Here is a 21,208-nt window from a genome sequence, read left to right as displayed (position 1 = left end):
TTTTGTTTTTGAACAGCTAGTACCAGGTTTGCCATGTTCCGCAGGGCCCTTGCAAACATGACAGCAACCAAGGTAATAGCAAACAAACAACACTGCCAATCGAGTGAATGGATGCCAGAAAAGGCTGAAATTTTCTCAGATTTTGATAACATGTTGCTGCAGTGGGGCGCCTAAAATCCACGCAGCACATACCATCAAAATCCTCACAGCCACGTCCTTGAACCAACAACAAAAAGCAGCGGCAATTTTGACTCACATGCTTAACTGCCTACCAAACAAGGTGATTGAACTCTTTAATGCTTTCCCTGCTGTTACTCTGCATAAGAGAAGAAGCGCTGCGACACGTTCCCATCCTAGCCTCCTACTACATTAGCATCTACAGAAAGACAATGCTCGACATGCAAAGTGTAAACAACATCACCTTCTTTTGGATTAACGTTATACGTAGGCGGAAGGGCACACCAAACAAGAACCGTTTCCGTCAAAAAGTTCGAAACATAGCATGCCTTCTCTGAACATACCTCTGGGGTCATCCCCTTCATTCCCTCCTTTTGATGCAAAGAGAGACACTTTACCCTAACAGAGAAGCCCCTGTTTACATCTCTGAGCCAGGACACAAGCCGCAGCTGTGCGCGCCACCAGGCTCAGGGCAGAAACCACTCCTGTAGTTACCTAACTAGATATCTCGACAAGCGTGCAGACACCTATTAAACACTAAATAACCATGTTTATCGTTCCTGTTCTCCTTCGTAATACCTAGTTGTTCTCTCATTATGAATCCTCCCTTCCCCTTATCAGTGTCAATGGAATCATCGTTCCATGGACAATGAGTCGTCCCGTTCCCCCGCTGGGACCGAGAGTATTACCTCTGTTCAGTGGCTTGATCCAGGGTGATAGTGCTCGTTCTAGGCGCTGTAAAAAGCGAAATCTATATCCTATGTCCTGATTTTGGGTATCTAACATTAACGCAAAACAGTAATCCTCACACAGTTTTTATTTCATTCTGTAGCGTCGGTGTCGGTATCGGCTGCCTGCGGTAAAGGTTCACGGAAAGGTCTTACATTCTTCGCTGGGATCCATCTAGGTCCTTTTTCTGTAGAGACACAAGCATAACCTTTTCCCCGTGTAACAAGAGGATATGGTCCCATAATTTTACCTGTTTCTGCATCTCGGACCGATACCGGGCCTTTAACCCGTGCCTCGACGGAGGTAGCTGCAGTGAAACGTCGACCTATCGGTGGGTCGTTATCTATTCAAGAACAATTCAAAAAATTAAAAACATACAACGCTTTCTGTAACCGTTCCTCGGGAATAGCCATGCCCATTCCCCCTTTTTGTTGTTGTCATAAACGTTTCAGAGACCGATGAGACCCTTCAATGAGAGATCGACCGGTGGGGGAATGAGCAATGCCGGTAATGTGAGTTCTACCCCATAGGGCAAAAGAGGTTTTTACAGTTGTTGAAACGTAAAGATAAAGACCGACAACGGTCCAGCTTAAGGGAATACCTAAAGCAGCAAAAGCACGCATTAAATGTCTACGAACAGCTCGTGCCTTTTCTCCTGTGTGACACGAGGCAACCAAGGCACCTGAAAATGTATCAATGGAAGAGTGGATATATTTAAGGCTACCAAATTCAGAATCATGCGTGACATCTGTTTGCCATAACGGTAGGCTTTGTAATCCTCTAGGATTAACTCCTGCAGCAACTGATGGGAAAGAATGTTTTTGACAGTCGGGACAGACAGCAATAATACTTGATGCTTGTTGAGCAGCAAGGCCAAACTGTCGCTTAAGAGCTCCAGCGTTTCGATGGAAAAAAAGAGTGCCTTCGCTTAGCTTGTGCAATACGGTCTGGCAGTACTTGAACTGGTCACGGCAATAGGTCAGCTCGTCGATTGCCTTCTGCAAGAAAACCAGGTAGCGAGGTATGAGACCTAATATGCATAACAAAATAAGGCGCAGATCGAGAGTCCAAAAGGAAAATAAGTTCCTGTAACAGGGTAAAGAGTTGTGAATGCGAAACACTCCGCAGCACAGAAGCTTCAGCTCGTGGAACAATACCTGCAACATAAGCAGAATCAGTAACAAGGTGGAGTGGTACATTCCATTCTCGGAAAACACGAACAACTGCATTCAGTTCTCCTGTTTGAGGTGAACCGGAGACCGTCTCTATGTCCGAATCCCATTGTCTCCGTTGAAAACCTTAGGAAGACAGGAATTGAACCTGCACAGAAGAGATCAAAGCGCTCCATACTCCCCTTATATTACTTCCCAGTAGGGTCAGCTAAACAAAAGCTATCGGGCCCATACCCCGAAAATGATGGTTTAACCTCTTCCTCTACTAAATGAGCCCCGTCACAAAACTAACGTTCTCCTTAAGCCTTCTACTAGGAACAACCATCACAATTTCAAGCAACCACTGACTGCTAGCCTGGCCTGGACTAGAAATCAACACCCTTGCCATTATCCCCTTCCTTTCAAAATCACACCACCCTCGAGCTATGGAAGCTGCAATCAAATACTTTCTCGTCCAAGCAACCGCCTCCGCATTAATCCTCTTCTCAAGCACAATCAACGCACAGTTCACCGGACAATGAGACATTCCGCGACTAAGCCACCCAACAGCCTCCCTACTACTAACTACAGCAGTCGCAATAAAACTAGGCCTAGTACCCTTTCACTTCTGATGTCCAGAGGTCATACAAGGCTCACCTATAACCACTGCCCTACTCGTCTCTACATGAATAAAACTCCCCCCACTCACTCTTCTTTTCTTAACTGCCCCCTCACTGAACCCACTCCTACTGACAACCGTGGCCATTGCATCCGCAGCCATCGGAGGGCGAACAGGACTTAACCAAACACAAATCCGAAAAGTCCTAGCTTTCTCATCCATCGCCCACCTAGGCTGAATAACCATCATCCTCATATACAACCCCAAGCTAACATTAATAACCTTCTACCCATACTCCTTAAGAACCGCCTCCATTTTCTTAGCCCTCAACACAACCAACTCCTCAAAACTATCCACAATAATAACCTCCTGAACAAAAATACCATCGCTAAACGCATCCTTGACGCTAGCACTACTATCCCTAGCCGGCCTGCCCCCACTCCCTGGCTTTTTACCAAAATGACTCATTATCCAGGAACTAACTAAGCAAGAGATATCAACCGCAGCCATAATTATTTCAATACTCTCCCTACAAGGTTTATTTTTCTACCTACGCCTTGCATATTGCTCCACACTCCCACCAAACACTACAAGCTTCATAAAACAATGATACAATAACAAATCCACAGGCACACCAATTGCTACCTTAATTTCTCTGTCAGTCCTCCTTCTCCCCCCTTCTCCCGCAATCCTGACCGTTACCTAAGAAACTTAGGATCCCCTGCCTACCAAACCGAAGGCCTTCAAAGCCTTAACTAAGAGTTAAATCCTCTTAGTTTCTGCCCACACCACTAAGGCCCGCAGGACACTAAACCTGCACCATCTAAATGCAACGCAGATACTCTAATTCAGCTAGGGCCTCCACGATAAGCCTAGACAGACGGGCCTCGATCCCATAAACTTCTAATTAACAGCTAGACGCTCAAACCAACGAGCTTCTGTCTACCAGACTCCGGCACACTCTCAGCGTACATCAATGAGTTTGCAACTCAACATGAACTTCACCACAGAGTCGATAAGAAGAGGAATTCAACCTCTGTAAAAAGGACTACAGCCTAACGCCTAAACACTCAGCCACCTGACCCGTGACCTTCATCAACCGATGACTAGTTTCAACAAACCACAATGACATCGGCACCCTATACCTACTCTTCGGAGCATGGGCAGGCATAGCCGAGTACCGCCCTCAGCCTCCTTATTCGAGCAGAACTTGGCCAACCAGGAACTCTCCTAGGAGACGACCAAATCTACAATGTCATCATCACCGCCCATGCCTTCGTAAGAATCTTCTTCACAGTTATAGCCATTATAATCGAAGGGTTTGGAAACTGACTAGTCCCCCTTATAACTGGAGCCCCAGACATAGCATTCCCCCGCATAAACAACATCGGTTTCTGAACTACTTCCTCCGTCCTTCCTACTGCTCCTAGCGTCCTCCACAGTAGAAGCTGGAGTCGGAACAGGATGAACCATATACCCTACAATACCCTAGTCCATAGTTTCTCACACTGTCTGACCTTTACATTGGGCTTAACATAAATCTTAATAAACAATACCCTAGCCCATAGTTTCTCACAATCCCCCCTTTTTCTTTTTATCCTATTATTGTTTATTAGACGCTACTTTCATTCTCGGCACTGCGAACAAACCTTTTTCCACAATCCCAACATTTATCATAACACTCACAAGGTAATACCTCACAATTACAATAGGCATAGTTCTCACGTGGCATAATGCATTCGCAACAATCTTCATCCTCATTAATCGATACACTCTTATACTTTGCCCCAGCCCTCGTAGTTAAAATAAGCAATTGAGCTATGTCAAACCGTTCTTTAATAAAATGTAAAATATAGCGTAATATACAAGGCCCAAATATCAGTCCTAGAATCAACATAATAAGTGGTCCTGCTAAAGCAGACAACAAAGTGGTTAGCCAAGGTGAGATATTAAACCAGTTTTCATACCATGACCTGCCCGCCTCAAGACTCTTTTTACGTTGTTCCAACCTTTTCCGGAGTTCAGACATGGCATCCAGGACTACTCCCGTATGGTCAGCAAAAGAACAACGTTCCTCTTTGAGAGCTACACATAACCCTCCTTCTTTTAAGAACAATAGATCTAATCCTCTTCTATTTTGCAGCACTACTTCTGATAAAGACTTCACTGAAGTGGCTAAATTTTCAATAGATTGTTCTATTCTTGTTAAATCCTCATTTACAGCCATCTGCAAACTTTGTAATTCCTGACCTTTTACTAGGGAGGCTATGCCTGTACCTGCTCCAACTCCGCCCGCTATCAGCAGTGTAGCTAGGGTTACCACTGTAATTGGCTCTCGTTTTTGCCTATTCAGGTCTCCTTCAAAGTGGCGTAACACCTCCTCAGAGGTGTGATAGATCAGACGAGGAACAATAATCACCTGTACGCAAAACTGAGATTGATTAAACACGTTTAGGGATAGGCAAGGCGTTACTCCGAAGTCTGAACAAACCCATTTAGCTCCTGGTGTCGGGATAGCCCATTTGTCATTTTGATTCTTGTGTTTCTTTATGTTAGCTTTAGTGATTGTTTGATTACACAAGGGCTGATATTGTTCGGGCACTGTACCTATACATTTTCCTTGACCTGTTAGCAATTGAATAGTAATTCCTTGCGTATGGTTCCTCTGGTCATCCCATGGGCATTCTTGTGGGTTTGAACCACTAGACCATTGAATCCTATCTGGTATTCCGATTGCCTCAAAATATGGGGGTCTAACATTGTAACATAACCAGCACTCCTTAGTTAAATTTGGTTTGCTTTCATTAAGGGTATGATAAGAGGCTTGCATTAAATCCCATAAGGGGTCTTTAGACTCTGACACTCCTGAATCCCTAACTAAAGAGAACTCAGTCACCGTGTCATTAGTTGTTTTATCTGTTACTGATAGGGAGTTTGGACGAGTGGTTGTAACACTTGTGGGGACAATCTTTTTCTTAGGGAAAGTGGGTGAATTCAATACTTTATTCGGCCCAACAGGGAGTGAATCATATGGTATTTTAATTTTTCTTATGAGAAAGTGCCCTCCCCAATCCTTAGGAATTCCTGCATAGACACGTATTCCCCATGTTCGTCCTACTAACATGTTCGTCTTCTAGGGGATGCAATACTTGAAATTTGATGTGGGTACAGACTTTTTTGTTACGTGGAGCTACATAATCCACGTCGCGCAGACCTGTAAGATCTACACCCGTTTGTTCAGGTACACATCCGTTAGGAGTCCAGGTTGCTTTTATATATTTATCAGGAGCCTTTACTGTCCAGCCCGAGGCTATTGTCTCACATCCCCAATAACCGCAATAATAGTGTCCGGGATAATTACAGTAAGGCTGTCCAGAGGCCGGGCATAAATAAAATGGAGGTCCTTTTTCACAAGGTATTGGTACTAAATTACAAAGTTTCACTACACATTCAGGTGGCCCTGGGTTGCTAAAAGTGGCTATTGTTTTCGTTCCTTCCCAAGATATTAGTTCCCACTTAAATGGTTCATGTGGGTTTCCCCCTTTTGCTTGGGTTATTATCAATAGCACAATTAATGGTATACCAGGAAAAAGGGTGTTTGTTAATTTTGTTAATTTAAGTATATTCTTACCAGTCCTGGGGAAGTTCGGCCATGGCTGCTTTTGCATCCCATTTTTCTGGCTCTTTTCTCCACGGTTTGTTTCTCCTCTGCCTCGCCCGTCGACTCGGTTGCTTCGAGCCACGGGGTGTACCATCTTCTCGGCAGCAAGGGAATTCTTCAGGAGAATAGCTGTTGCGGGCTTTTTGCCTGTTTACATAGGCTTCCTACTTCGCAGCTTTAATTAATGGGGCCGAGCAAGACACGGTTAGTACTTCCCTCCTGCACTTTATAGCCAAGATTTCAGCTACAAAGGGGACTGGTTCGGTGGAGTGGTAACAATAATATTGAGGGTTTATTCCTTTGGCAAAAATTTCCCACCACTCATGGGATTCTCGAATAATTTCTTGTTTAGACTCTAATTGTTTTAATTTCCACTCCGTAAGAGTTCTTTGAATTTTCCAACACTGTGTGCAAACTCCTATTGGAGGGTATCCATATTCACAGTGTGTCCACCATTTATTCTGGCATACCTTACACCTGAAACAAGCAAATGGATAACAATTGCAGTTCAAATTATTACATCTAATTCATATATCTAGAGTGCATACATTATTTGCATCAGCATATCTTCTTATACTTGATATTGTGTGGTTGCATAAGTTTAGCAATTTCCTTCAACACACTTTGTACGCTTCCATATATAATAGATAAAAAAAGAAATAATTATAGCAAATATAAACAACAATACACACTTTATACCAAAAGGTAATGCGGCAAAATAATCAAATAAAGTCTCTATCATTACGTTATCTTTTCAGGGTTATCTTGGTGTCACCTGGAGTACTGATTACTTTCCAGTGGGGTCTCGTCACTGGGCCTTTAATGCGACTAGCATGAGTCCATCCACGCTCAGCAGTCCGGACAGCCGTTTCTGTTGTAAGCAGAACAAGATAAGGTCCCTCCCAATTGGGTTTTAGGGTTTCTTCTTTCCACGTTTTAACCAATACCCAGTCCCCAGGTTTAAGAGTATGAATGTTTAAGTCCAACGGTGGTCGTTGTACAATCAGTCCATGTTCCCAAAGCTTGTTACGATGTTCTGCTAATCGTGAAACGTATTCATTAATCACACGGTCTCGAATTAAAACATTTGTTTGTGGACTTTCAATTCTATAGGACATTCCATACACCATTTCAAACGCTGATATTCCTACATCTGCTCGGGGTCTGGTTCTGAGAATGAATAGCGCCATGGGTAGGCACTTAATCCATGATAATTTGGTTTCTATCCTTAATTTAGTCAAAATAGTTTTGATTTCTCCATTCATCCTTTCAACTTTTCCCCAACTTTGTGGATGCCATGGCGTATGGTATTCCCACTTAATACCCAAGCTTTCTGTTAGATCTCTAACAATTTTTGACACAAAGTGTGTTCCTCTGTCCGAGTCGATTACTTCAGGTACTCCATATCGAGGTATAATGTGTTCAAGTAACACTTTAGTAACTTGGTTAGCAGTTGCCTTGGAGGTAGGAAAAGCCTCAACATAATGTGTTAAATGATCCACCATTACTAATAAATATTTGTAACGCCCTACCCTGGGTAGCTCAGTAAAATCCACTTGTATGTGTGAGAAAGGTCTGTATGCTGGGGAACGTCCTCCAAGAGGCTTTTGTCTCATGTTGTTTCGATTAACCTTTTGACAGGTCTCGCAGGCTGCCGTGACTGTCTTTGCTATGTTATATACGCCTATACAGGCAAACTGTTGATTGAAATGATCAACTAACGCCTGGGTTCCCCAGTGTGTTTTACTATGTATTTTTGAAAATATTTCAAGTGCTATGCCCTTCGGCAAAACTTCTCTCCCATCTGGCAATATGTACTTACCATCCTGTTCCTTAGCTCCCATTTGTTCTCGTTTTTCCTTTTCTGCAGACTCAAACCTCAAATTTTTACTAACAGGTATTTGTTGTATAGTTAAAATCGTACTATAATTGCCTGCCACTCGTTTTGCTTCTGTATCAGCTGCATTATTTCCCCTAACTTGGTAACTCGTACCTCGCTGGTGTCCCTTTATATGTACAACTGCTATTTTATTCGGCATTTTTAATGCCTCCAGAACTCGCCGAATTAATTCCGGGCGTATCAGTTCTTTTCCCTGTGAGTTAACGAATCCTCTGTCTCCCCATATTTTCCCAAAAGTGTGCACTACTCCGAACGCATAGCGTGAGTCTGTATATATAGTTCCATCCTTTCCCTTCAGTGACACTAATGCTTTCCACAATGCATACAGCTCACAGGCTTGAGCCGACCAGCTGGCACTCAGGGGGCCTGATTCTATTGTCTTAAATTCTCTTTTTTCCAACTTAACGATGGCATATCCGGACAATCGTTTACCTTCCACTATTCGTGATGACCCATCTGTAAATAATACTTCTCCACATTGTAGTTCTTCTTCTTCTAAGTCTGGCCTAATGCGTGTCTGCTGTTCAATTGTTTGAAAACAATTGTGCAATAGTTCATTACCTTCTCCTGGGTACAAAAATTCAGCGGGGTTAACTGCTCCAATAGTTTTCAAAGATAGTTTAGGGGATTCTATAAGTATTCCCTCATACTTTAATAATCGGCTATCTGTAAGCCATTTTTCTGCTTTTTGTTGTAACACTCCCCTGATATTATGAGGCGCATATAAGACAACTTCTCCATTAAAGGTAATGCGATTCGTTTCCTCAAGTAATAAGGCAGCAGCAACAATGATTTGTAAACAACTCGGCCAACCCCTGCTCACAGGGTCCAACAGCTTTGATAAGTATGCCACCGGTTTCTTTTGTCCGGCCCATTCCTGAGTTAATACTCCGAATGCCGTTCCTTCATATATGTTAACAAATAAATGGAATGGCCGCTTTAAATCTGGGAGGCTTAAAACCGGTGCTTGGCTTAGCTCCCTTTTGAGACTGGCAAACTGCTCTTGATCCTGAGGGGTCCACTTGGGCATTTTGTCTTTAGACAGTTGTTCATATAAGAATTTAACTTTAAAGCTGTAGTTCTCTATCCGTTGCCTACAATACCCAAATGGCCCTAATGCCTGCCGAATTTGCCTCTTAGTGACAGGCATAGGTAATTCCAGAATTCCTTTAATGCGCTCTGGATCCAATATCTTCTTGCCGTTAAACAAATAATGCCCCAAATATTTCACTTTTTCCTCCACAAATTGTAACTTTTCTTGTGATACCCGTAGTCCCTTTTGTGCAAGAAAGTTTAGGAGCCGAATGCTTTCTTTTCTTACATCCTCCTTATTATTCCCTGCTATGAGCAGATCATCTACATACTGTAACAGCACGTTTCCCGTTTGTACCTGGTATTCTTTTAAGAGCTCTTCCAGGGCCTGTCCAAACAGATTAGGGGACTCAGTGAACCCTTGGGGGAGCACGGTCCATCTCAATTGCTGTTTACGGCCTGTCTCTATGTCTTCCCATTCAAAGGCAAAATAATCACGGCATTCTTCTGCCAGTGGACAGGCCCAAAAGGCATCCTTTAAATCAGCCACACTATACCAGGAGTTATGGGGTCCTAGCTTGCTTAGCAGTGTGTATGGATTTGCTACTACAGGGAACCGGGCGATAGTTCTTTTGTTTATTTCCCTTAGATCATGTACGAGCCGATATTTCCCATTTGGTTTCTTCACAGGCAGAATGGGGGTGTTAAAGGGTGACATACAAGGCTCTAAGAATTCCTTGTGCTAACAATCGATCGATTTCTGGTTTTAATCCCCTCCGTCCTTCTAGGGATATGGGATATTGCCTTACCCTCACAGGTATGTGGGGTTCGGAAATTTGGATTTTAATCGGTGGGATTTCCAGTCTACTAATTGTGTCCGGAGAGTACCAGACACCGGGGTTAATTTGTTTTTGATCATCCACGGTCAAAGGATAAGCAGACACTGTTAGCTCTTGATTTTTCACTTTAATTTCTAATTGCAATTCAACAATTAAATCTCGTCCTAACAGATTAAATTCTGCTTCAGGGACGAGCAAGAGTTCACCCATTCCAAATTTATTTTCAGTTTCGAATACCACATTTTTGATTTTGCTTACTTTAAAGGGTTCTCCTTTTGCCCCAATTACTTGTACTTTTTCAGGGGAAACTTTACATCCCTCAGGTATTTGCTTAATAGTTGATTTCTCAGCCCCAGTGTCTACTAAAAAGGTGAACTCTTGTTTATGGGGACCTATTTTTAATTTTATCAAGGGCTCATGATGACTCCGGTCCCCTAAGATATAGAGCCCCTGACTCTCCTAATCCGTTTTCAATATTTCCTCATCCCTGATCCTTTCTCTGCAATTCTGTTTTATATGTCCCCTTTTTCCACAGTAAAAACAACATCTCTGTTCCTTCTTCACTACTACGTTCCCTTGTTTCGTTCCAGCAGATCTGTGTTCACCAGTTTGCCCTTTGCGATCCTCTCTGACTGCTGCTACCATCATTTTTACTTGTCGCTTGCTGCTCTCTTCTTCCCGCCTTACGTAGACTTTCTGAGCTTCCCTCAATAATTCATCCAAGCCTCTATTCTGCCAGTCTTCTAACTTTTCAATCTTCTTTCTGATATCTTCCCATGATTTTGCCACAAACTGAGTTTTGAGGAGCGCTTGCCCTAAAGGGTCGTCTGGATTTACCCCAGAGTACAGCTGAAGGGCTTTCCTCAGTCGTTCCAGCCACTCAGTAGGGCTTTCATCTTTCTTTTGCATTTCATTAAATGCTTTATTGATATTCTGGCCACGGGGTACTGCTTCCCCAATCCCCTGGATTACTATAGTTCTCAGGTCCTGCATATGAGTTCTATGCACTGGATCCTGATTATCCCAATGAGGTCTTTGGAGTGGCCATTTAATATCTGCTTGGGGTCCCTGGGCATGCTGAGCATCCCACAGTCTCATTCCTGCTCGTCTAATCATATCTCTTTCCTCGGTAGTAAATAATTGACCAAGGATAGATTGCATCTCATCCCAAGTATAAAGGTTTGGTCCCAAAAATGGATTTAATCTTTCTGCCACTCCGAGTGGGTCTTCAATTAAGTTTCCCATCTCGGTTCTTTTAAAATCTCGTAGGTCAGCCGAGTTTAGGGGTACGGAAATATATCCGATCACAGGTTGAGGTCCCCCCATGGGTATTTCCCTTAGGGGGTACATTTGAGCTGCCCCTTTCTGACTTCTAGTTATGCGTCTAGGAAGAGGGGGAGACCCTTGTTCCGACTCTGGTGGGGGAGTGGGCGCTCTGGGGACCTCTGCGGGAGCAGGAGGAGGAATGTAAGGAGGGGGGGTTAGAAGGGTTTCGTCCAACTCTTCCTGCTTTTTCTTTTGTTTAGTTTTCATTTCATTCAGTGGGTAAAGTCTAGCTCCCGGTCTTTCTAGCCACACTTCCGCATATCGACTCTCCTCCGGGTTAAGGGGTTTTTTATTATTAACCCAGAGGTTTAATTGCTGTCTTACCCAATCTTCTTCTGACCCATAGACTGGCCAAAAGACATTTTTAGAAATCTTCTTCCCTCCCCATATCTTAGTACAATATTCTATCATCTTCTGCTTATCTTTCCCTAGGGTTCCAAGGAAATATCTCCAATTGTCTAAGATATATGCCAGAGGGGTGTTCTTAGGTACAGTGGGTACCCTTCCCATGGGAGTCGAAGGCTTGCTGCCCTTCGCCCCCATCTTCTGGAATATCCACAAACATACACTCACTCGCTCCCCTTGTTCCTGGCCCAGTCCCTCGCGGGAGATGGGAAACGCAGTACTTAAGAGTCCGCACTCGCTTGGTTCAGTATATCGAACCTCTCACTCGTTATATCCCAGGAAACCCAATCCCGCCCGAACGGCAAACCCGCAAACAAATTCGCAATATACTTACGCGTCCTGCGTCTTCGTCCGGACTCCCGTGCACAGAATTTTTATGGGATTTTACCGGTTTCTCCTTTGCTCATTATTCTAGAATTTAGGTTCGTCGGTAAGGTTGGAGTAAGCTGTTGGTCGCGGGGCCGCGAAATGTCGCGGGGCGCCTCCCCGGAGGACCAAAGCCCACCGTTCCTTATCCGAGTCACGGCACCAGAAATTGTTATAAATTGAGACCACAACGGATCATAATCCAATTAAAATTTTATTAATTATAGCAAGTAGAATATGAGCAAAAACAGCGCTGGACGACAGGGGAGTCTGCGCTCCGCCCACTGCCGTCCTGAGCACTTCAAACAGTCCCTTTTTATACATCTTTACTCCCGTGTTCATGAGGTAGTGGAGGTACTCTGCGCATGCTTCAGTTGTTGTTAGGGGGTCGTTTTCTGCCTTCTGGTGGTCGTTGAGGCCGAAGTAAGAAGTCTTCCTCCTTTGTCCCATAGTTGACCCCTCACTCATATGTCCTTATATGGGGTAGTTTGTCCTGTTTCTGTCGGTTCCTGGACATCTGGTGGTTATCTTATCTTGCACAAGCGGTATCTTGTGGCTGTTTATATCTTTTGCTGTCTGACCTTTACATTGGGCCTAACATAAATCTTTATAAACAATACCCTAGTCCATAGTTTCTCACACTGTCTGACCTTTACATTGGGCTTAACATAAATCTTAATAAACAATACCCTAGTCCATAGTTTCTCACATTCCCCAAACAGTATCACATTTAGAGCAGAGGATAATCGTTCCTTTCTACCCCAAACTCTTGGCTGGGGACACCTTGCAGTGCTATCAAACTAGCAGACCGCAACAAGGCTTTAGCGTTGGCCATATTCTACTGCCGGTGCTGTAGCACCTTCCTCCAGAGGCCAGACCACACTGCTCCTCCTCCAGCTGACACCCTCTCCCACAAGCCACAGGGCTATTTAACCCCTTAGCGGGAACCAGCTACACCTGCACATCGCCCATGTCAATCAACCCACTGCCTCTGAGGCAAGGCCACAGCTGCGTGTTATCAATGCTAATCAACCCACCGCCTTCATTCCTCTACAGGGAGAAGCTCACCAAGCACATTTCCACCACCCACAACTGGCTGCTAAAATGTCATTCGCACAGAGCAACGTGTGGAAAAAAAAAAAAAAAAAAATTCCTCCAGGACACATCAAAGTAATTCCACTACTGTTCAGGCTCCCAAGGTACTTTCACCCGTTCAAGCCATCGCAAGGCCTGACGGCCCATTTCTCTCCTTGTACCACCACCACTCCAGAAAAGCAGAGGAAATGTGATGGAGACAGCACACTGGGTGAGCTACAGAGCCCCTGATACCATCTACTAAACACGAAGAGTGTGAGCATGGGAAGGACTAGAAAGGCACTCCACTTACCGTTTAGCTGCTTTCTTGCCAATGAGGTGTCGGTGGAATTGGTGGTCAGCCTTGATTATTGCGTAATCCGTCCCGTGGATCTAAAAAGAATTATATCTTTTATATCTATCTATATATGTATGGATGTACATTATTTTATATTATAATATATAGGGCCAGGTAGGACAGGCCACCGCTTCTGTCTCGTGCCCTAAGTAACTGCCTACTGCCACTATTGGCACTGACTCACCAGCGGTCAGCTACAAGCACTTCTGCTCTTCAGCAGAGCACAAGCATTCCTCTGCTTTGAGAAGAGAGCATTGTGCTCATGAAACATTGAAAAGACTCACTTCTATGCCTCTCCAGCTATAACCAAGAGAATCCTTCCTTCTCCGCACCAAAAAAATTAATGCTGACTTTTCAAGGATGCTATGGATGAGTTTCATAACCAAGGGGTGTCATCCACCTGGCCACACAATTTGTCTCCTGCAAGTACGATTAAGCATGCCAAGACATCCTATGGATGTGACAAACACCTCATCACCTCTGCTCTGTTGCCCCTTCTTCCCCGAGTTCCTGTTCTCCTTCATAATACCTAGTTGTTCTCTCATTATGAATCCTCCCTTCCCCTTATCAGTGTCAATGGAATCATCGTTCCATGGACAATGAGTCGTCCCTTTCCCCCGCTTGGTCCGAGAGTATTACCTCTGTTCAGTGGCTTGATCCAGGGTGATAGTGCTCGTTCTAGGCGCTGTAAAAAGCGAAATCTATATCCTATGTCCTGATTTTGGGTATCTAACATTAATGCAAAACAGTAATCCTCACACAGTTTTTATTTCATTCTGTAGCGTCGGTGTCGGTATCGGCTGCCTGCGGTAAAGGTTCACGGAAAGGTCTTACATTCTTCGCTGGGATCCATCGAGGTCCTTTTTCTGTAGAGACACAAGCATAACCTTTTCCCCGTGTAACAAGAGGATATGGTCCCATAATTTTACCTGTTTCTGCATCTCGGACCGATACCGGGCCTTTAACCCGTGCCTCGACGGAGGTAGCTGCAGTGAAACGTCGACCTATCGGTGGGTCGTTATCTATTCAAGAACAATTCAAAAAATTTAAAACATACAACGCTTTCTGTAACCGTTCCTCGGGAATAGCCATGCCCATTCCCCCTTTTTGTTGTTGTCATAAACGTTTCAGAGACCGATGAGACCCTTCAATGAGAGATCGACCGGTGGGGAAATGAGCAATGCCGGTAATGTGAGTTCTACCCCATAGGGCAAAAGAGGTTTTTACAGTTGTTGAAACGTAAAGATAAAGACCGACAACGGTCCAGCTTAAGGGAATACCTAAAGCAGCAAAAGCACGCATTAAATGTCTACGAACAGCTCGTGCCTTTTCTCCTGTGTGACACGAGGCAACCAAGGCACCTGAAAATGTATCAATGGAAGAGTGGATATATTTAAGGCTACCAAATTCAGAATCATGCGTGACATCTGTTTGCCATAACGGTAGGCTTTGTAATCCTCTAGGATTAACTCCTGCAGCAACTGATGGGAAAGAATGTTTTTGACAGTCGGGACAGACAGCAATAATACTTGATGCTTGTTGAGCAGCAAGGCCAAACTGTCGCTTAAGAGCTCCAGCGTTTCGATGGAAAAAAAGAGTGCCTTCGCTTAGCTTGTGCAATACGGTCTGGCAGTACTTGAACTGGTCACGGCAATAGGTCAGCTCGTCGATTGCCTTCTGCAAGAAAACCAGGTAGCGAGGTATGAGACCTAATATGCATAACAAAATAAGGCGCAGATCGAGAGTCCAAAAGGAAAATAAGTTCCTGTAAGAGGGTAAAGGGTTGTGAATGCGAAACACTCCGCAGCACAGAAGCTTCAGCTCGTGGAACAATACCTGCAACATAAGCAGAATCAGTAACAAGGTGGAGTGGTACATTCCATTCTCGGAAAACACGAACAACTGCATTCAGTTCTCCTGTTTGAGGTGAACCGGAGACCGTCTCTATGTCCGAATCCCATTGCCTCCGTTGATCATCCCACCACAGAAGAACAGATTTATGCGATTGGCCCGATCCATCTGTAAACACAGTAAGCGCCGGTAAGGGTTGTTCGCTTCTTCTGGGTTTTAACATCAGACGAAAATCAACGTTAAACAGTTTGTGTGAAGGTGGATGGGAAGTTATTCGACCTGTATGTTCTCGCCCGGCACCTCCCCGGGACCTACAGCTTGACAAACTATTGCTGTACAATTCAACCACGAGAACCTCTAACACCTTTACCGCTCAAACCTAGCCTTCTCCTTAACATCTTGTATATCCCATAAACACCACCTACCCAAAACCTCAGCACTAAAATCATATTAACCCAAACCCCCCATACACACACGCCCCTAAGACTATAGGCGCCCAAACAGCCAACGAAGCCAACGAAACCAACGAAACCACGTCCCCGTAGCTTACAATCCAAAGCGTGGCACTGAAGATGCCAAGATGGCGTCCAATATGAAAGCCGAGGACAAAAGACTTAGCCCTAACCTTACGGTTGGCTCCTGCTAGACCTAGACGTGCAAGTATCTGCGGCCCAGTGTAAATGCCCTAGGCCTCCTGCTAAGACCGAAGGAGCAGGCATCAGGCACACGCTACCAACTGCAGCCCAAGACGCCTTGCTCAGCCACACCCCCACGGGCACTCAGCAGTAATTAACAGTAAGCAAGAAGCGCAAGCTTGACTTAGTCACGGCAACCTTCAGGGTTGGTAAATCTCGTGCCAGCCGCCGCGGTCACACCAGAAACCCAAGCCAACAGTCACACGGCGTAGAGAGCGGACCAGAGCCTGTCAGAATAACTAGGAAACCGAAACACAACTAAGCTGTCGTAAGCCCGAGATACCCCTAAGGCCAACCTAAAGATGATCCTAGTAAACCTGACTGCGGCCAATGAAGAGACGGGACGCAGCTTGATGCAAGCAAATGTCAATGCGTTGTGCAGAAGCACGAGGTTTTATACGCTTGCAGAAGCTGCGCGTTTTAAACCAATTGCTTCTTGAGGCTAAGCCTTGCATACTAGGCAATCCCTGATTGGTGGTTAACTACCGGCACTTAACAGCAAGGTGTTACCTTTCCTTGGCGCCATCCGTCTCCCACTCCCCTGTGCTCTGTAACCATGCCCCATCATGTTGTTAATTGTTGTCTAGACAAGCTCGAGCACACTCCCCTCAGCTGACCGATTGCCACGCGTGGTCCTAGTTTCCAGCCCGCTCCTGCACCTCCCCCTTCCTGTTGCACAAAAGAACCTTTGAAAGCGAACGAGGAAAAACAAGGCCTAAGCAACAGAACAAATAAAAAACCAACTAAGACATATTATCACTGTCAAAATAACCCACTGCCTTTGTTCCGTACAATTCTACAATTTCCCCTTTTTGTTTTTGAACAGCTAGTACCAGGTTTGCCATGTTCCGCAGGGCCCTTGCAAACATGACAGCAACCAAGGTAATAGCAAACAAACAACACTGCCAATCGAGTGAATGGATGCCAGAAAAGGCTGAAATTTTCTCAGATTTTGATAACATGTTGCTGCAGTGGGGCGCCTAAAATCCACGCAGCACATACCATCAAAATCCTCACAGCCACGTCCTTGAACCAACAACAAAAAGCAGCGGCAATTTTGACTCACATGCTTAACTGCCTACCAAACAAGGTGATTGAACTCTTTAATGCTTTCCCTGCTGTTACTCTGCATAAGAGAAGAAGCGCTGCGACACGTTCCCATCCTAGCCTCCTACTACATTAGCATCTACAGAAAGACAATGCTCGACATGCAAAGTGTAAACAACATCACCTTCTTTTGGATTAACGTTATACGTAGGCGGAAGGGCACACCAAACAAGAACCGTTTCCGTCAAAAAGTTCGAAACATAGCATGCCTTCTCTGAACATACCTCTGGGGTCATCCCCTTCATTCCCTCCTTTTGATGCAAAGAGAGACACTTTACCCTAACAGAGAAGCCCCTGTTTACATCTCTGAGCCAGGACACAAGCCGCAGCTGTGCGCGCCACCAGGCTCAGGGCAGAAACCACTCCTGTAGTTACCTAACTATATATCTCGACAAGCGTGCAGACACCTATTAAACACTAAATAACCATGCTTATCGTTCCTGTTCTCCTTCGTAATACCTAGTTGTTCTCTCATTATGAATCCTCCCTTCCCCTTATCAGTGTCAATGGAATCATCGTTCCATGGACAATGAGTCGTCCCGTTCCCCCGCTTGGTCCGAGAGTATTACCTCTGTTCAGTGGCTTGATCCAGGGTGATAGTGCTCGTTCTAGGCGCTGTAAAAAGCGAAATCTATATCCTATGTCCTGATTTTGGGTATCTAACATTAATGCAAAACAGTAATCCTCACACAGTTTTTATTTCATTCTGTAGCGTCGGTGTCGGTATCGGCTGCCTGCGGTAAAGGTTCACGGAAAGGTCTTACATTCTTCGCTGGGATCCATCGAGGTCCTTTTTCTGTAGAGACACAAGCATAACCTTTTCCCCGTGTAACAAGAGGATATGGTCCCATAATTTTACCTGTTTCTGCATCTCGGACCGATACCGGGCCTTTAACCCGTGCCTCGACGGAGGTAGCTGCAGTGAAACGTCGACCTATCGGTGGGTCGTTATCTATTCAAGAACAATTCAAAAAATTAAAAACATACAACGCTTTCTGTAACCGTTCCTCGGGAATAGCCATGCCCATTCCCCCTTTTTGTTGTTGTCATAAACGTTTCAGAGACCGATGAGACCCTTCAATGAGAGATCGACCGGTGGGGGAATGAGCAATGCCGGTAATGTGAGTTCTACCCCATAGGGCAAAAGAGGTTTTTACAGTTGTTGAAACGTAAAGATAAAGACCGACAACGGTCCAGCTTAAGGGAATACCTAAAGCAGCAAAAGCACGCATTAAATGTCTACGAACAGCTCGTGCCTTTTCTCCTGTGTGACACGAGGCAACCAAGGCACCTGAAAATGTATCAATGGAAGAGTGGATATATTTAAGGCTACCAAATTCAGAATCATGCGTGACATCTGTTTGCCATAACGGTAGGCTTTGTAATCCTCTAGGATTAACTCCTGCAGCAACTGATGGGAAAGAATGTTTTTGACAATCGGGACAGACAGCAATAATACTTGATGCTTGTTGAGCAGCAAGGCCAAACTGTCGCTTAAGAGCTCCAGCGTTTCGATGGAAAAAAAGAGTGCCTTCGCTTAGCTTGTGCAATACGGTCTGGCAGTACTTGAACTGGTCACGGCAATAGGTCAGCTCGTCGATTGCCTTCTGCAAGAAAACCAGGTAGCGAGGTATGAGACCTAATATGCATAACAAAATAAGGCGCAGATCGAGAGTCCAAAAGGAAAATAAGTTCCTGTAAGAGGGTAAAGGGTTGTGAATGCGAAACACTCCGCAGCACAGAAGCTTCAGCTCGTGGAACAATACCTGCAACATAAGCAGAATCAGTAACAAGGTGGAGTGGTACATTCCATTCTCGGAAAACACGAACAACTGCATTCAGTTCTCCTGTTTGAGGTGAACCGGAGACCGTCTCTATGTCCGAATCCCATTGTCTCCGTTGAAAACCTTAGGAAGACAGGAATTGAACCTGCACAGAAGAGATCAAAGCGCTCCATACTCCCCTTACATTACTTCCCAGTAGGGTCAGCTAAACAAAAGCTATCGGGCCCATACCCCGAAAATGATGGTTTAACCTCTTCCTCTACTAAATGAGCCCCGTCACAAAACTAACGTTCTCCTTAAGCCTTCTACTAGGAACAACCATCACAATTTCAAGCAACCACTGACTGCTAGCCTGGCCTGGACTAGAAATCAACACCCATGCCATTATCCCCTTCCTTTCAAAATCACACCACCCTCGAGCTATGGAAGCTGCAATCAAATACTTTCTCGTCCAAGCAACCGCCTCCGCATTAATCCTCTTCTCAAGCACAATCAACGCACAGTTCACCGGACAATGAGACATTCCGCGACTAAGCCACCCAACAGCCTCCCTACTACTAACTACAGCAGTCGCAATAAAACTAGGCCTAGTACCCTTTCACTTCCGATGTCCAGAGGTCATACAAGGCTCACCTATAACCACTGCCCTACTCGTCTCTACATGAATAAAACTCCCCCCACTCACTCTTCTTTTCTTAACTGCCCCCTCACTGAACCCACTCCTACTGACAACCGTGGCCATTGCATCCGCAGCCATCGGAGGGCGAACAGGACTTAACCAAACACAAATCCGAAAAGTCCTAGCTTTCTCATCCATCGCCCACCTAGGCTGAATAACCATCATCCTCATATACAACCCCAAGCTAACATTAATAACCTTCTACCCATACTCCTTAAGAACCGCCTCCATTTTCTTAGCCCTCAACACAACCAACTCCTCAAAACTATCCACAATAATAACCTCCTGAACAAAAATACCATCGCTAAACGCATCCTTGACGCTAGCACTACTATCCCTAGCCGGCCTGCCCCCACTCCCTGGCTTTTTACCAAAATGACTCATTATCCAGGAACTAACTAAGCAAGAGATATCAACCGCAGCCATAATTATTTCAATACTCTCCCTACTAGGTTTATTTTTCTACCTACGCCTTGCATATTGCTCCACACTCCCACCAAACACTACAAGCTTCATAAAACAATGATACAATAACAAATCCACAGGCACACCAATTGCTACCTTAATTTCTCTGTCAGTCCTCCTTCTCCCCCCTTCTCCCGCAATCCTGACCGTTACCTAAGAAACTTAGGATCCCCTGCCTACCAAACCGAAGGCCTTCAAAGCCTTAACTAAGAGTTAAATCCTCTTAGTTTCTGCCCACACCACTAAGGCCCGCAGGACACTAAACCTGCACCATCTAAATGCAACGCAGATACTCTAATTCAGCTAGGGCCTCCACGATAAGCCTAGACAGACGGGCCTCGATCCCATAAACTTCTAATTAACAGCTAGACGCTCAAACCAACGAGCTTCTGTCTACCAGACTCCGGCACACTCTCAGCGTACATCAATGAGTTTGCAACTCAACATGAACTTCACCACAGAGTCGATAAGAAGAGGAATTCAACCTCTGTAAAAAGGACTACAGCCTAACGCCTAAACACTCAGCCACCTGACCCGTGACCTTCATCAACCGATGACTAGTTTCAACAAACCACAATGACATCGGCACCCTATACCTACTCTTCGGAGCATGGGCAGGCATAGCCGAGTACCGCCCTCAGCCTCCTTATTCGAGCAGAACTTGGCCAACCAGGAACTCTCCTAGGAGACGACCAAATCTACAATGTCATCATCACCGCCCATGCCTTCGTAAGAATCTTCTTCACAGTTATAGCCATTATAATCGAAGGGTTTGGAAACTGACTAGTCCCCCTTATAACTGGAGCCCCAGACATAGCATTCCCCCGCATAAACAACATCGGTTTCTGAACTACTTCCTCCGTCCTTCCTACTGCTCCTAGCGTCCTCCACAGTAGAAGCTGGAGTCGGAACAGGATGAACCATATACCCTACAATACCCTAGTCCATAGTTTCTCACACTGTCTGACCTTTACATTGGGCTTAACATAA

At 44.9% G+C, this 21,208-nt stretch overlaps 2 pseudogenes; both read left to right on the top strand.

The window, feature by feature from the left end:
• The first annotated feature begins 2,347 nt into the window (after positions 1-2,347).
• Positions 2,348-3,382, top strand: LOC130143548 (NADH-ubiquinone oxidoreductase chain 2-like; annotated as a pseudogene).
• A 15,958-nt stretch (positions 3,383-19,340) lies between these two features.
• LOC130143555 (NADH-ubiquinone oxidoreductase chain 2-like) lies at positions 19,341-20,375 on the top strand (annotated as a pseudogene).
• Positions 20,376-21,208: the final 833 nt, after the last annotated feature.

This window comes from Falco biarmicus, unplaced genomic scaffold (genome assembly GCF_023638135.1).
Source record: "Falco biarmicus isolate bFalBia1 unplaced genomic scaffold, bFalBia1.pri scaffold_57, whole genome shotgun sequence".
In the NCBI taxonomy this organism is placed as follows: Eukaryota; Metazoa; Chordata; class Aves; order Falconiformes; family Falconidae; genus Falco; species Falco biarmicus.
This window is presented reverse-complemented; position numbering and strand designations above follow the sequence as displayed.